The following is a 15,735-nucleotide window of genomic DNA, read 5'->3' on the forward strand; positions in this document are numbered from 1 at the left end:
CTGGCGTGAACATGTCAGAACTTCAGTCATGCTGGGCATTGCGTTGCCATGGGACACGGGGGCTAGCCCCCCAAGTGACGGTCCCAGGGGCCCTGGGATTCCTGCACCTGGGGAAGGCAAAGGGGAGGAATGAGAGCTTCTGCCACCATTTCTCAATTCTTGAGCCAGGTCACTCCGCTGGGCCTGCTTCCCCGAGTAAAGAGCAGCAGGGCAGGAACAAGCCCAGGGGCACCTAAATATTGGGGGTGCACCCCTTCTGCTCCCCAGAAATTATCTGGATGCTCTGTTTTCTTGGGGGGAGTATTTTTACCTCTATTTCTGGAAGATCCCAAGCAAAAGTGATGTCTGTGGAGAGCCGGGAAGACACAGGAAGCTCTCTCGTCCCTCTCCCCTCCCCCCACTTCCCTCTGGACCATGAGCTGCAACTCATCTCAGGTTAGCTGCTCCGAGCAGCAGCAGCTGGGAATGCAGGGGCCAGAATGAGCTCTGGCCTTAGAGCAACAAGTTACCAAACGGAGCCAAGTGACATCTCTGCCGAGTTCCCACCCTTTGTCCACAGGTGGGCCTCGCCGGGAGGCTGGCACAGACCCATCCCCCCTCTGTGCATGAGAGTGAGCCCGAGGCCCCTCTGTCCCCACTTTCAGCCTCCAGCAGTTGTACCCCATCCTCACTGCTGACCAGGCTGCAAACCCTGGAGTTCCCTTAACCCTCTGAAGAGTTAGGGGGACATGTTAACGAACACGTATTCATCCAGGAAAACATAGGCTGTGCTGTGACAGTGAGTCACTGTGGGGTGGTGATACAGGATGACTTTGGAAGTGCTGGGCAGAGAGGCCCTTGGCCCTTTCCCAGGAGTGACGGCTAGGCAGGGCGATGAGAATGAGTGTCATCTGAAGAGTGGGGGAGGTGCATTCCATGCAGATGTGTCATCGAGAGTAAAGAACAGGAGTGTGGACTCAGAACAAACTAGTGGTTACCAGTGGGGAGAGGGAAGGAGGGAAGGAGGGAAGGGGGGAGGGGCAAGATAGGGGTAGGAAAACAAAGGATTATTACGGGATTATATGAAATCGTGTGTGAAACTTTTTTTAAAATAAATTCATTTGTTTATTCATTTATCTTTGGCTGCATTGGGTCCTCCTTGCTGCATGCAGGCTTTCTCTAGTTGCGGCGAGCGGGGGCTACTCTTCGTTGCGGTGCGCGGGCTTCTCACTGCTGTGGCTTCTCTTGTTGCAGAGCACAGGCTCTAGGCACGTGGGCTTCAGTAGCTGTGGTGCACGGGCTTAGTTGTTCTGTGGTATGGGGGATCTTCCTGGCCCAGGAACGGAACCTGAGTCCCCTGCATTGGCAGGCGGATTCTTAACTACTGTGCCACCAGGGAAGCTGCGTGAAACTTTTGAAAATTGTAAAACACTATAGAATTTAAAGGACCTTTCTTTTAACAAACATCTATTGAGTGCCTACAAACAAACAAACAAATAAATAAATAAAGATGAACATGAATGCTTAAAAAAAAAAAGAAAAGGGGACTTCCCTGGTGGGGTCCAGTGGTTAAGACTCTGCACTTCCACTGCTGTGGGCACAGGTTCCATCCCTGGTCAGGGAACTAAGATCCGGCAAAAAAAGGAAGAAAGAAAGAACATGAGTCTGGAAAGGGCTAGGGTGCTCAGGAGACAGAGAGGAAGAGACCAGTGTGGGGAGCCCGGACAGCCTCAGGCAGACCTCTACCTGTCTTCTTTCTCTTGTGCCATGCCACCCCCCCACCCCCAATCCAGGCCCAGCTCAGAAGCCATCCTTCTGTCCAAAGAGCAGAGTCCAAACTCCCTCTTCAGGGAACTCAAGTCCTCCCAGACCTCACTCCAGTCTCCGCTGCTTTCTAGTGAGTTCCCATCACCTAAAGAGCTTTAAGGTCTATTCCACCCCAATCACTGCAAGCCTCTACTATTACATCAGCCCCAGAGAAAGACCCATAACGCCATGGGCTTCTGTTTTTACCTGGCATGTGCTGAGAAATACACCTCAGGCAAAGATCCTAGAACCGGGTGACCTCTACCCAGTTCCATGAGACTTGTCTCTGTGGGATGTGGGCCACAGCTGTGTTGAGGAAGAATGAACACGTGTGTGTGTAGGAGGGTGAAAGGTTTCATGAGCGTCATGCTGGGTATGTGGTGCTAACACAAGCATCTGCCTGGGACCTCAGGTGGGTGACTGAACAGATCAGGGTTATAAGACTGTGGATACCGGGAATATGACCCCCTGGGAAGCCTCACAGTTCCTTCAGGCTATTCTGGAAGGTCCACTCACAGGCCCCACGCAGTGCGGGTGAGACTGGACACAGCACCTCCTGCTTCCCGCGGTGAGTCCTCCAGCAGAGGGGCAGCAAGCCCTGAATCCTGAGGGTGGGCTCACACCCCAGCGCTCTGGAGGCAGGAGCTCCACGGAGACCCAAGGCAGCTTTCCGGGCCGCACCCTTCCCCACCTCTATGGGTCAGTCTGTCTAGAAGTTCTGCAGTTTCTTACCCAGTACCACTCAGTGCAGATTTCACTCCATCCTGCAGGGCGGTCGTGTTTATGTCACATCTAAAAGCATTTTGTTCCTATCAAAGCACATCAGCTTGTGCCTTCTTCCTCACCACGGCGCTCCAGTAGCGCTCCAGTACTTACACAGCGCAACAAACAGCTGGAAACCTCAGAGAACCACTGAGCTTGCTTTACACACAAGTGTCTCTGGACTGGACACTCCAGGATGGGGGACACTTTGTCCTTTCACAGCCCCTCCCGAGCTGGGTTACCAGTCGCTCAGTCACTGCACTTACGGGGCACCTACTGCATGTGCTCTTTTCACTGTTCTGCCTGTTTTTTGTTTGTTTTTTGTTTTTGGTTTTGGTTTTTTTTGCGGTACGCGGGCCTCTCACTGTTGTGGCCTCTCCCGTTGCGGAGCACAGGCTCCAGACGTGCAGGCTCAGTGGCCATGGCTCACGGGCCCAGCTGCTCCGCGGCATGTGGCATCTTCGTGGACCGGGGCACAAACCCGTGTCCCCTGCATCGGCAGGCAGACTCTCAACCACTGCGCCACCAGGGAAGCCCATGCCTGGTTTTTTAATTCCAAAAGAGATACTATTCCAATTTATTCATTTAGTCATTATTCAGTAGGCACATTTTGAGCTCCTAATGTGTGCCAGGCACTAGTGATGCCAAGAGAGACAGCCCGGGCCTCAGTTTCCTCATCTGTCCAAGGGGTTAACAGCAGCACCTCCCTCACAGGGTGGCTGTGAGAACTGAAAAGAGATGGTTCATGGAATGCCTATGGCACAGCGCTCAATAAATGTTACAGAAAATAACGCTGCCACTGGCTCTCCTGTCCTGCAGATGCACCAGGCACAACGAAGGGACTGAGGAAAGCGTGGTAGACTCTGTTCTCTGCCGGGGAGGGGGTCAGTAGACCATCTCCACCCCAGGTTAATCAGGACAAGAGGAAAGGCCACAGGGAGGGTGGACGGCCTGGGGAAGGAAGGTCTGGAAATGCTGGGTGAAGCCAGTGAGGGGCCTTGTAGAGCTCTTAAGCTGGGGAGAAACAGGCTGGAGCAGCTGGTCTGGAGAGCTGTGTCTGCCCCTTGTTGCCCTCCTGTCCTTCCACACCCCACAGTGCTACAGCTGGGCTTCCACAGCCAGGCCTTCTGGAAAGATCCACAAACAGGCTGCCGGGCCCAGGGCCAAGGACGTTACATGGCGACTAAACTAAAGAAGGGAACTAGCAGCATGGAGTTCTCCAACTGGGGATGAGAAATCTCTTTTTCAAGATGCTTTCTCCTGTGTTCTCCCCCAGAAAGAGAATTCTACCAACACAGAATCCGTCTGCTATGTCTTGGAGGAGGGTACACTTAAAGACGGATGCTCTTCTCAGGAAGACAAGAGGAGAGTGTTTCCTTTACTCTTCAGCCTAGAGATGTTCAGTGCCTGAGAGGGAGAGGCCCAGGCTGCCTCTTCCCGACAGCATTTTGGGGAAGGCTGATGACGCAGCCATTTTTAGTTTCTGTCACTTGTTTTTGCTAGAATTGCCCTCAGCTCTCTGTGAGGTAATGGTGTGTCTGGTGGATTTCAGTGGTAGATTTCAGACTTTCTCCGAGTACATTTTTAGTTGTCCAAAATCCCCTAGAAAACAATGACTTCTCTTCTGCATAATGGAGCTCTGAGCTGTGTCATCTCTGTGGGTTTTTCCTGCAGTGGGAGTTGGCTGCTGTCCAAGGAGGAGGCAGCTGAATTCACTTCTGTGCACTCATTGTTCCAGAGATCAGCTCCGGGAAGGTGGACAGCAGGAAGGGGCTGGGAACTGCAAATTCCTTTGAGTCTTTAGAAAACAAGGAAGTTGTTTATTGGGGACTCCCATTGCCTTTTATTTCTGACCTGCATTTCCAAAACGGTCTCTGGCAATGAAGGATTATCTAAATAACACGAGGTTAGATAAAATGCAACAAAAGAGGCCTAGGGGGATGCCAGGTATCCCTGAAGACTCACCCAGACTGGCCTCTGACCATAGATCAGAAATGAAGGGCCTCAGAAATGTCTCTTGACTAAGCCGGACTGGCTTTGCTAAAAAGGGAAGGAGGTGGAGCAGATTCTGGCATTCTCTGGAAGCTTCTGGTCTGACGTGATTCAGGAGGATTAGGTGACAGAAGGTCTGGAGGCCTGATTCTAAATTTTTGCTACTTTAGACCTTTTCAGTGCTCCACCTCCTTGAAGCCACAGCCCGGAGGCCTAAAATCTTCCATGTTCCCTTCTCATCTAGCATCCTCACTCCTTTCATCGAATCTCCTCATTTCACACATAAGAAAATTGCCAGTGAGAAGTAATTTGGGTTAGTGCCCAAGGTCACGGGCCGTTTGTCAGGGAGGTGATTGCCAGAAACCAGAACCAAGAGCCTCCTATTTTTAGCCTGGGCTTTTTTGAGGGGGTGGTGGTGGTGTGGGAACACGAGATGACCTACCAGCTGAAATGAATTACCCCTCCTATACCTGTGCCCTTAAGCCCAAATGAAGACCAGGTTTCAGACTGAGGTAGAGGGGAATACATAGGATATTGAGAGCCCCTGCCTTAGGACGTTATGAAGTTAAAAGGAACATGGATTAGGAAAGGTGCCTTGAAGAAAATTTCGTTTTATGTTAAAGGGAGCCTTAGCTCAAAAGAACTGAGAGAAAGGCTCATGATCAAATATATTATTTATCTTCTCACCAAAGAACATGGTGATTTTAGGCCATCTTGTTTAAATATATCTTCCAGAAAAAAAGAGACTCACTACATCAAGAAGAGGAAGGAATTAGAATATTTTGGAGATAGCTAGTCAGTTTTGCAAAGCAAAAGCCAAGAGAGATGAAGGCAGTAAACCTTTGGGCCAAAATAGTAAAAAGGGGGTTAGTGTCCATGATCTCTAAAATATTTTTTACTTACCAGCTTGGGAAAAAAAGGTAAGAATTTCCTCGCTGGCCTTGGCAAGCCGTCTCTCCCACACGAGAGATTCCTGAGTTCTGAGCTTCATTTAAATCTCTTTTCCCAAATTCAGGGAGAATTAGCCAAATACAACGCAGCCATTCTAACAGTATAAGGAAAATGCTACAATCTATGTGTAAGGGAACTGGAAATGACTAGTTAGCTACACTGACAATTATTTAAAGCACTTCAGGGCTCTTAACATTCACTTCAGCGGCTCCAGAATGGGAGAAAGGTCACAGATAAGAGGGGGACCTAGGTCCCCTCCCCGCCCAGCCCTGGAGAAAAGGGCAGTTGAGGAGGCCGACATAAGTACTGGGAGAGAATGGGGAGACAAACGGAGGCAACATGAGGTTGAAATTCGCGGATTCAAGAATAGGTTCTGGTACTAATTAGCTGTGTCTGATTTTAGGCAAATCGCAAACTCCCCAGGCCCCCAAATCCCCATTTGTAAAATGAGGTGACCCAACTCAGGTTTTCCTCCTTCCAGCGCTAAAATTCTACTAAAAATTTTCCAGTCCCAGAGCAAACATCAAGACTGCGTTTGAAGGGAACCATCTGCATCTCTGTAATATTCCACTCTTACGGGGGAGAGGGAAAGAGTGATTAAACAAGAACAGCTTCACCAGGATCACTTTAAAGTAGCTGCTCAAACTGGCCCTGCTTTATTGGGGGCGTGTAGGAGGTGGGAGGGTAGCATAAAAGACAGTACCCTAACTTGCTAGAGCCCCCCAGGCCTGCTCCTTTCACAACCACCGCCATTTATAGGAGCCAAAGGGGTTTTAAAATACAGACTTTTTACAACTCCTATGTCATTATTCAGTTGCCATCCTAACCTGTACCGTGCCAATAAACTCCGTCTTACCCTCTTGGAATTTACTGCCTAAACACAAGGTATTGCAGAGATTCTAGAATTAAAAACTCTGGAGGTGAGAGGCGGCGAGAGGGTGGGTGTCACCACCCTGTCCTGGGCTCTAAGCTTGAAACCACCATGTGCCCTGGAACGCTCCACAATCTCACCACCACTCCCTTCTTTTCAAGGAAAACAACCCAGGCAGCTGCTAGGTCAGTTTCTGAGACCCCTTCCGCTTCCAGCATTCCAGACTAATAAGATCTGGCGACGTACAAACACTCAAGGGATGTTACAAAAACAGAACTAGATAACTACAAGGGGATGATGTGCGAATTTTTAATTAACGGATGACTTTGCGACAATAAGGAAGCAATGACAAAGGACGGGGGAGGGGAAGGAAAGGCCGACACGGGCTGAGAAGAGGAGGGCAGCAGCCCCTGGAACGGAAAAACAACCCAAACGTGGCGAAACGTTGAAAGGGCGGCCGAACACCCCCAACCGGCTCAGGGCCAGCCGCCACCCTCCCCCATGCCTTTCTCTAGGACAGGCACCGGCCCTGGGGGTGGGGCGCGCGTGCGCAGTGGAGCGCTGCGCCAACAGCCGCAGCTCCCGGAGGCGGCCGGGACCGGCTGGAGCTGGTTAGAACCGGCGGAATCCGCCCGCGAGCCTACGACTCACAAAGGGAGCCGGCGGCTCACGACCTGCGTATCCCTGCGCGAGGCGGGCGTGGGGTGGGGGTGCGGTGGCGTTCGGTCGCGCCCTTCCCCACCCCCACTTCCCCAAAGGCCTCAGGCCGCGCCGGCTTGGAAACCCACCCCTCCCCCGCCCGGGTGGCCCGAGGGTCCTGGAGGCCCAGCCGCCCCGGCGGGGCTGGCCCATCCCGCTTGGCCTCTCCCCATCATTTTCTCGCCACGGCCTCTAGTTGCGTGGAAGTCGGTGTCCGGGAAGCACCCCCACTCCCGAGACTTTTAAAAGTCTCGAGAGTTAAACTGTAGACAACGCAAAATTTGTAAAACAGAAGAACCTAGAAAAGCAAACCCGCAAGTAAAGGTTCACAAAAATTTGAGAACTTGTTCCCTCGCCGAGTGGGTGCCCAAGGTCGCCTTGTCTTTGGAGGCGAAACCATTGACTTTTTCAGTTATTGATACTTTATAAAGAGGACACGTAAGCTTGGTTTTGACAACTTTAATGAGAGAGCAGCCTGGAAGCGTAGAAACGCTTCACGTTTGGAAAAAACAAGTTAATCCAGGCTTGATTTAAAATGTCTAAGCAGGCAACCCAAAGTGTAGGGCTCTAGTTGATATTTAGTAAATACAAAATCGACAACAAAAGCATGTGGCATGTCAAGTAACTAACAGGCCCACGCTGATGCCTCCATTTCAGTCAGCCTTTGAGATGGGAGGCCAGCTGTGTTGCAGAAGACAATAAACTGTGGCTGAGGCATTTTTGAGAAGTGGACTTATGCATTTAGTAGAATTCTTAAGCAGATAACCTGGACCGATCGGATTTCATGAATAAAAGGGCAAACAGGCCGGTTGCGGTATAAACCTCAGAACCACCTCGCAGGACTTGAGGCTGTTGGGGGAGAAACTGCAACACTTCGTTTCTAAAATGGCTGCGGTCTGTACTTGTGAGCCTGAAGCTCGGTTACATAATGGAAAGGCAGGCCGTCAGCAAACCTAGTTTAACCTTCCTTCAAAAAGCACTAAGTTGTACCCACTGTACTCCAAGGAAACACGAGAAGTATTTTAAAAGTTGCTAAAACATTCCCGAGTAATGGCTCAGTTTTTGTAAGCTGGTCTATTTAAATGTGATTTTCATTGTTTTTGCCCAAATTTTCAGCTCAAATCTACTTGTTAATAAGTTTTTAAAATCTGGGTACGGGGCTTGCGACCAAGTTGCACAAACTTAAGAAAAGTCTAGAAAGTCTCGTCAACCAGATTCTATTTTTACCCCTTCGGAGGGACTATTTTTGCTTCCCTCACAAAGGCGGCGGAGGGGTATTGAAATCGGAGGTGTGAGCCGTCCTTCCTCTATAAATACGCCGCTGCGGGCGGGGTGTTGGGTATTGAGGCAGCGAGCTCAGAGAAGGCGGAGAGGGCGAATGCGGTGCTTGAGGAGATCGCAGATAAGTTTTCCTGCTAAAATATAGGATTAGTAGAGTTCTGTAGGAATTATAAATAGAATACTGAGATACTGCTTTGCATTAAATTCTTAGAGTAACTGATAATTTAAGATTATTTTAGGGGAAATATGAAGACTTAAAGAGTAGGTTGAGAAGGGAAGAAGAAAAATGATTTTAGAATGTAAGACGGTTAGGAGCTGAAACTTCTTCATGGAGTGAAAAAATTAATTTTAAAAGGAATTGTTGAAAGAAATAGGACTGCAAAGTACGGAATTTGCTTAAATGAGAGGCAACTTTTTAGATTAACGTTAAAACGTGGGGTGACATAAGCAGAACCTAACCGTCATTTAAAAAAGTCAAGTTGTAGATGATTAAAAATACTTTAAAGGCCGTCTTTTAAGAAAATTAACTGAAGGTGATTTAAGAAATGTGCCTTCAAATTCACGGCGCAATAAAAATTGCGACGTTTGAAGCCTGCTTGACTTTAAGGGCTTTATTTGCTAAAGCTGACAGAAATATTAATTAGGGATGGTAGGATAAAGATTTTGAGAAAGAAGATTAGAAATTTGAAGTGGAAAACTCGGAAGACAGAAGTACAGGAAGGTGAAGAAAAGACTAGAGAAGATAGGAAAAGTAGAAGATAAAAATACGCCTGTTAGAAGACAGAAAAATAATTTTAGCTCAGAAGGTAGGCGGAAGAAAAAGTAGACAAAACTAGAAGAGAGAACGAAGGTTGAAAATACGATCGAGGATTTCAGATAGAAAATGAAAAACAAGCTATTGGACATAAGCATACCAGATAGACGTCAAAAAAAAATTAGAAGATGGGAAAGTTCAAAGCCAAAAAATTGGATAAAGTACAGGAACAAACCTAAGGAAAATAATTTTTCGTAGTTAAAAGAATTGTAAAAGCCCATCAACTTAATTCTGGTGGTGCAGAAGTTAGAGATCTGAGAAGATGAGGGTTTTTAAACTGCTGTAGACCAGGACCAACTTAGAAGACTACCCCCAAACTAGAAGGGAAGTCAGTTTCAAATCACAGCAAAAAGCTACTGAAAGGACTGAAGTAATTTAAAAACTAAGAATGTTTTTGGAAGAGTTAAACAGTAGAATGGCTGTAAATACAGTAGCTTAGTTTCTTTGGAAAATTTGTAGGATTTTGTAACAAGGAAATCCAAGAGCAAGAATAACCGTCAAGTTAACATTTTTGCATTTGGACTTTGCGCTAAGATGAATTTTTAATTTCTGAGGACTAGGCGGTAATTAACAGCTGACCCAGGTGCTACACAGAAGTGGATTCAGTGAATCTAGGAAGACAGGAGCCGCAGACAGGATTCCAGGAGCCAGTGTTTGGTGAAACTAGGACTGAGGAGCAAGCGGCAGTTCGTGAATATAGGAAAGAGGAGCCCGGGAGCCGGTGCGATTTGGTGAAGGAAGCTAGGAAGAAGGAAGGAGCCCTAACGATTTGGAGGTGAAGCTAGGAGAGGATCCCAGGAAGGAGGAGGCCAGTGCGATGTGGTGATGAAGCTAGCATGCGGCTTGGCTTGGCAACCACGCGGAGGAGGCGAGCAGGCGGTGTGGAGGATAGATAGAGGATCCTAGAGCGGCAGCCCAGTGTGCAAGGCCCGCAGGGAGAGCCAGTGGTGTGGTAAACAATCCGTGAGGTCGGCAATACCGTGTTTTGTTTTTGTTTTTTTGTAATCGAGTATTGTAATATCTTTGAATTTCTTAATGGTAATGGGGGAGTTGTGTATTTAAGCATAAAGGGTTTTATGGGGATGTAGGCCGATTTTCGGGTGTCGTAGGTTTCTCTTTTGCAGGCCTATGTTCTCATGCATCTTTTCTGGAGCTTTTGAGGGCAGACTTCCAAGGCCCGGAGGAATGGTAGATGGCAAGTGTTTTTGTTTTTAACCAATATGAGGGAAAACAAATGGATTTGATAGAACAACTTTGAGAGAATTTCAGCAAGTTGTGTAAGCAGGTTTTATATTTAGTTTGGGGTAATGAAGCATTTCAGTTTCGTGAATAGAGGACCTATTTTTCTTTCCTCATCCTGTATTCTAAAAGTTTTCTAAAACTAGCTTGGGTGTGTAATTCTGGGGGGAAAGTTTTGGGGGGGGCAAAATATGTTTTGAGTTTTTTTCCCTTTAGGTCTGTCTAGAATTCCAAAGGCAAATGACTCAAGGTAACAGGAAAAAAGAAAATCCAGTATCAGGATTATCAGAACACCACAGGTTTACAGTTTGTAGAAACTAGAGCACAAGCAGCTTTCACTTTGAGGTCTGTGGCGGAGCTATCCATTGGAGAAATGGCTGGTAGTTATTCTTTTTTCCCACCCCTTAATCAGATTTTTTTTTTAAAGTACGTAACTGGTTATCTTTACTTGTATTTTGGGGAAGAGGGTGGGGGAGAAAATGTTTTTCTAAGATTTTCCACAGATGCTATAGTACTATTGACAAACTGAGGTAGAGAAGGATTGTACTGCTTCGCTGTTTGGCACCAACACCTTCAGGGATTGGAGCTGCTTTTTTCCTTGGAAGAGTATTCCCAGTGAAGCCGAAATGCACAGCACAGTGCAGCTCTGGTGCATATTCAGTCATCTCAGGAGAACTTCAGAAGAGCTTGACTAGGCCAAATGTTGAAGTTAAGTTATCAAATAATGTGACTTTTAAGATAAGTTATTAAAGGGGAGGGGCAAATTTTGGCAATTAGTTGGCAGTGGCCTATTGTGGTTGGGATTGGGAGGGTTGGGTTTAGGTAATTGTTTATGATTTCAGATAACTCATACCAGAGAACTTAAATACTTAGGATGGAAAACTAAAGAACTCTCAGCTTCCGAGTTGGCAAGTAACTCCCAATTTTCTAGTTTCTGTTTTTCCCCAGATTTTGAATTTGACAGCTGGGGAAGTTCATGAAGATTGACTGGATTTAAAGTGTAGGGCTTGGGGAAGGAAAATGGTGGACTGGGGGTTGGTCTAGCCCACTGGGCTGCCTTAGATTAAAAACTTGGGAATTTTTAAAATGCTTAAGTTGTTTGCATATGGTAGTGTGTGGTTCTCTTTTGGAATTTTTTTTCAGGTGGTTTAAATAAAACTTAATACTACTATAGGAGAGCTTCAGAGCAAAGGAAGTGGCTTAATGATCCTGAAGGGATTTCTTCTGATGGTAGCTTTTATATTATCAAGTAAGATTCTATTTTCAGTTGTATATAAGCAAGCATTTTCATTTTAGTGTAGGAAAAATTTTTGTGTGTGACTGCAAAACAGGATGTTAAGGTATGCTTCAAAATTATTGTAAACTGTCTCAAATTTGCATTTAAGTATTTGTAAATTATAACTGATAAGAGGGTGGGTTTTGTTGATGAGGGGGGGAAACCCTTTTTTTTCCCTGTAGACTTTTTTCAGATAACATCTTCTGAGTCATAAACCAGCCTGGCAGTATGATGGCCTAGATCGAGAGGGGAACAGCTCCTTGGTGAATGATAAGTAAAGGCAGAAAAGATTATATTTCATACCTACATGGGGGAAAGAAAAAGCATAACCCTGAGATCCTTAACTACTGATGAACACATTGTCTGCATATGCAAAAAAAAAAATTGAGCAAATGAAAGCTACCAATTTAAAGTTAATGGAATCTACCACTTTTAAAGTTTGGCTTATCAAGTTGTATCCACAAAAATAATTGATGAGAAATAATGAAATGATGAGAAATACAATGAAGATCAAATGTCCACCTCAATACTGCTTTTACAAAAGCAGAATAAAGCGAAATGAAATGAAAATGATAATGCTACACATAAATCCTGGAATAAAAGAAGCTGAAATAATTGAAATGAGTGGGATCAAGTGGATTGAGAGGAGGCTGTGCTGTTTGCCAATCTTTCGTTTGCCTCAGACAGGTTTCTCATTGTCAGAAGAGTTGCTTCATTTCACCTGGGAGCAGAAAACAGCAGGCAGCTGTTAACAGATAAGTTTAACTTGTATCTGCAGTATTGCATGATAGGGATATAGTGCTTACCTTTGCTAAGAGCTGTGGAGTTCCTAGGTTCCTTACCTAAGGGATTCCGGGATTGTGAGGGATTTTTCTATGCAGCCTTTTAAAATTAGACAGGACTTGGTGTGCCTGTGGGCTTCCATGATGGGTTAGCGCACTTCACTCAGAGGCTAGTAATTCCTTAAAGCCTCTTGAGGTTAATCAAGGTAATGTGTATAATACTAAGAACATTTGTTTAGCATTGAATCTCTGAAAAGCCTATTAAAGGGTAGCATAGTGTGCTGTTAACCAGAATTCAGATTGTTAATCTTGCTAAAGTTTAAATGTTATGTGTATTGTGCAGAAAACCGTTAAGTTATTCAAAATAAAATACTTTTAGAGAGTGTATGCTATTAGAAAGCTGTCTCCTTATTTAAATAAAATTGTCTGTAGTTAGTGTGGGGCAATCTTGGGGGGATTCTTCTCATCTTTCAGAAACTTTGAACACTAACGGACAAGATCAGGAGTTGAGCGGAAGAACGAATTTAACTTAAGGCAGGAAAAACAAATTTTATCCTTCGTAAAAGTGATGAGCATTTAATAATTCCAGGCACATGGCAATAGAGGCCCTCTAAATAAGGAATAAATACCTCTTAGACAGGTGGGAGATTATGATCAGAAAAACAGGTAACTTAACACCTACGCTGTTTTCAGAAAGTCAGGAGTCTAGTGGTTAAACGAGTCATGAGAGATCATACTGTCCACATTTCCAGTTTGCATGTTAACTGTAAATGCTTACGGTCGCGTCTAGTGGTAGCTGATGTTTACACTATTGGCCTTTTATATAGGCACTTGGTGTGGGGGAGGGCATGTGGGTTTTTTAAAGAATTTTCCTTTGCAGAGGCTTCATTTCATCCTTCATGAAGCTGTTCAGGATTTTGACTTGCATATAAACACTTGGTTCAGCCTTCTGTTCTACTAGTGAGTGTGTGAGACCCTGCAGTGAGTTTATCAGCAGACTCAAGTAAACTTTTCCCCCCTGATTTTGGAGGGAAGGGAGGAGAGGGTGGGGCTTACTTGTTTTAGTTTTTTTTTGCAGACTACACAGAATGCAGTTGTCTTGATCTCAGGTCTGTCTGTTCTGTTGGCAAGTAATGCAGTACTGTTCTGATCCGCTGCTATTAGAATGCATTGTGAAACAACGAGTATGATTAAAAGTTGTGTTTCCCCCAATACTTGGAGTAGTGATTGTTGAAGGAAAATCCAGCTGAGTGATAAAAGGCTGAGTGTTGAGGAAATTTCTGCAGCTTTAAGCATTCGTGCTTGTGATTGAAGCAAAGTCCCTTTTGCTGTGCTTTTAGGTAAAATGTTTTTTTGTTCACTTCTGGTAAGGGGGTGGGAGGGCACTGAAGCCTTTAGTCTTTTCCAGATGCAACTTTAAAATCAGTGACAAGAAATAAATTTCAAACGAACAACAGTCGTCATGAAATTTAACTGGCAAGTGGAAATGTTTAACAACAGTTCAGTGGTCTTAGTGCATTGTCTTTGTGCCGGGTTTTTCTCTCCCCTCCCTTGGTCTTAATTCTTATATACAGGAACATTCAAAACAACAGACGTATGCGAAGGGCCAGAGAAGCCAGACCCAGTAAGGAAAAATAGCTTATTTACTTTTAATAAACAAACCAAACATTGCATTTTAAATGTGGGGATTGGGAACCACTAGTTCTTTCAGATGGTATTCTTCAGACTATAGAAGGAGCTTCCAGTTGAATTCACCAGTGGACAAAATGAGGACAACAGGTGAACAAGCTTTTTCTATATTTACATACCAAGTCAGATCTGTTACGGGTAATTTAGTACTAAATGACCTTTCAGCTTTACGCTGGTGTCAACAGCATGAGCAAGTTGTTTGTTGGCCTGGGGGTGGAGGGGTGAGGTGGGCGCTAAGCCTTTTTTTAAGATTTTTCAGGTAACCCTCACTAAAGGCACCAAAGGCTTAAAGTAAGACAACCACGGAGCCTTCCTGTGGCAAGAGAGACAGCAAAGCGCTATTATACCAAGGTCAATCAGTGGTGTCGGCCTCTCAACCCCATCTTCTGTTGGGAAATGAGGACTTGCCTCAACACCCTTTGCAGACAATGCATTGAGGCTGTTTCTTTTGGGGAGTGAAACATCCAAACGAATGCTTGAGTACCTTGTACACCCCTGGGCTTGTCCTAACATAATTCAGCTGTTTTTGTAGCAGCTCTTAATAAAGCCCAAACCTCAAAAAGCGATGCTTGAAGGGGAGGGAAAGGGGGAAAGCGGGCAACCACTTTTCCCTAGCTTTTCCAGAAGCCTGTTAAAAAGCAAGGTCTCCCCACAAGTGACTTCTCTGCCACATCACCACCCCCTGCCTTTGGCCTAGCGCAGACCCTTCACCCCTCACCTCGATGCTGCCGGTAGCTTGGATCCTTGTGGGCATGATCCATAATCGGTCTTAAGGTAATTGGTGCCAAGGTCTTCCGGTGGGTTGCACTACTAGAAATGACCATTAATTTGCCTGCAAATAGTTAATGATATTAAGACCAACTAAAAAGCTGTAAGATATTTCAGATGTGTGGCATTATTATCCAGTGATTAAAAGAAACTTAAACCAGTAAATGGAGAAATAACATTTAAGGATTGTCAATGTTGGGTGGGAAGGTATAAACTGAGGTAGACAGGCACTTTAGCAGTTGAGAGGGCTGTTGGGGGGGGATTGCAAAAATTCTCTGCTAAGACTTTTTCAGGTGAACATAACAGACTTGGCCAAGCTAGCATCTTAGCTGAAGCAGATTCTCCAGTGCTCTTCAGTAGGGTTATTTATAAAGGTTTTTCTTTTCCTGAGAAAACAAAAGGTTTTGTTTTCTCAGGTTTTGCTTTTTTGCCTTGTCCTAGCTTTAAAAAAAAAAAAGCAAAAGATGCTGGTGGTTGGCACTCCTGGTTTCCAGGATGGGGTTCAAATCCCTGTGGCATCTTTGCTTGACTTTAACCTGCTCTCAGGACTCTACGTTTTTCTTTTCCTTCAGGCGCTAGGCTCTAGAGTTGGGAGGTGGAAGATAAAAGTAGCTTGAAACTATATCTTTTCATTTGTCAGAAGTCTGAACTGGTTTGTATTTGTATTTACATAGGAACCTAATATAACTGCGTTGTCTTTAATTTTCAGATATTCCTCATGTATCTAGTGTTTGGAGAAGTCTATTTTGAAAATTTTAATTACATGTTAATAAAAATTAAAAAGCTTTTCATTGGTGTGATTCAGTTGTGTATAAACCAAACTGGT

General features: G+C 45.4%; 1 long non-coding RNA gene across 1 annotated transcript; it reads left to right on the forward strand.

The window, feature by feature from the left end:
* The first annotated feature begins 8,397 nt into the window (after positions 1-8,397).
* On the forward strand, positions 8,398-13,664 carry LOC136794476 (uncharacterized). Its single transcript, XR_010841292.1, has 2 exons — positions 8,398-11,643; positions 11,853-13,664. It is a non-coding gene; the product is annotated as an uncharacterized lncRNA (long non-coding RNA).
* Positions 13,665-15,735: the final 2,071 nt, after the last annotated feature.

Source organism: Kogia breviceps, chromosome 7 (genome assembly GCF_026419965.1).
Source record: "Kogia breviceps isolate mKogBre1 chromosome 7, mKogBre1 haplotype 1, whole genome shotgun sequence".
Lineage (NCBI taxonomy): Eukaryota > Metazoa > Chordata > Mammalia > Artiodactyla > Physeteridae > Kogia > Kogia breviceps.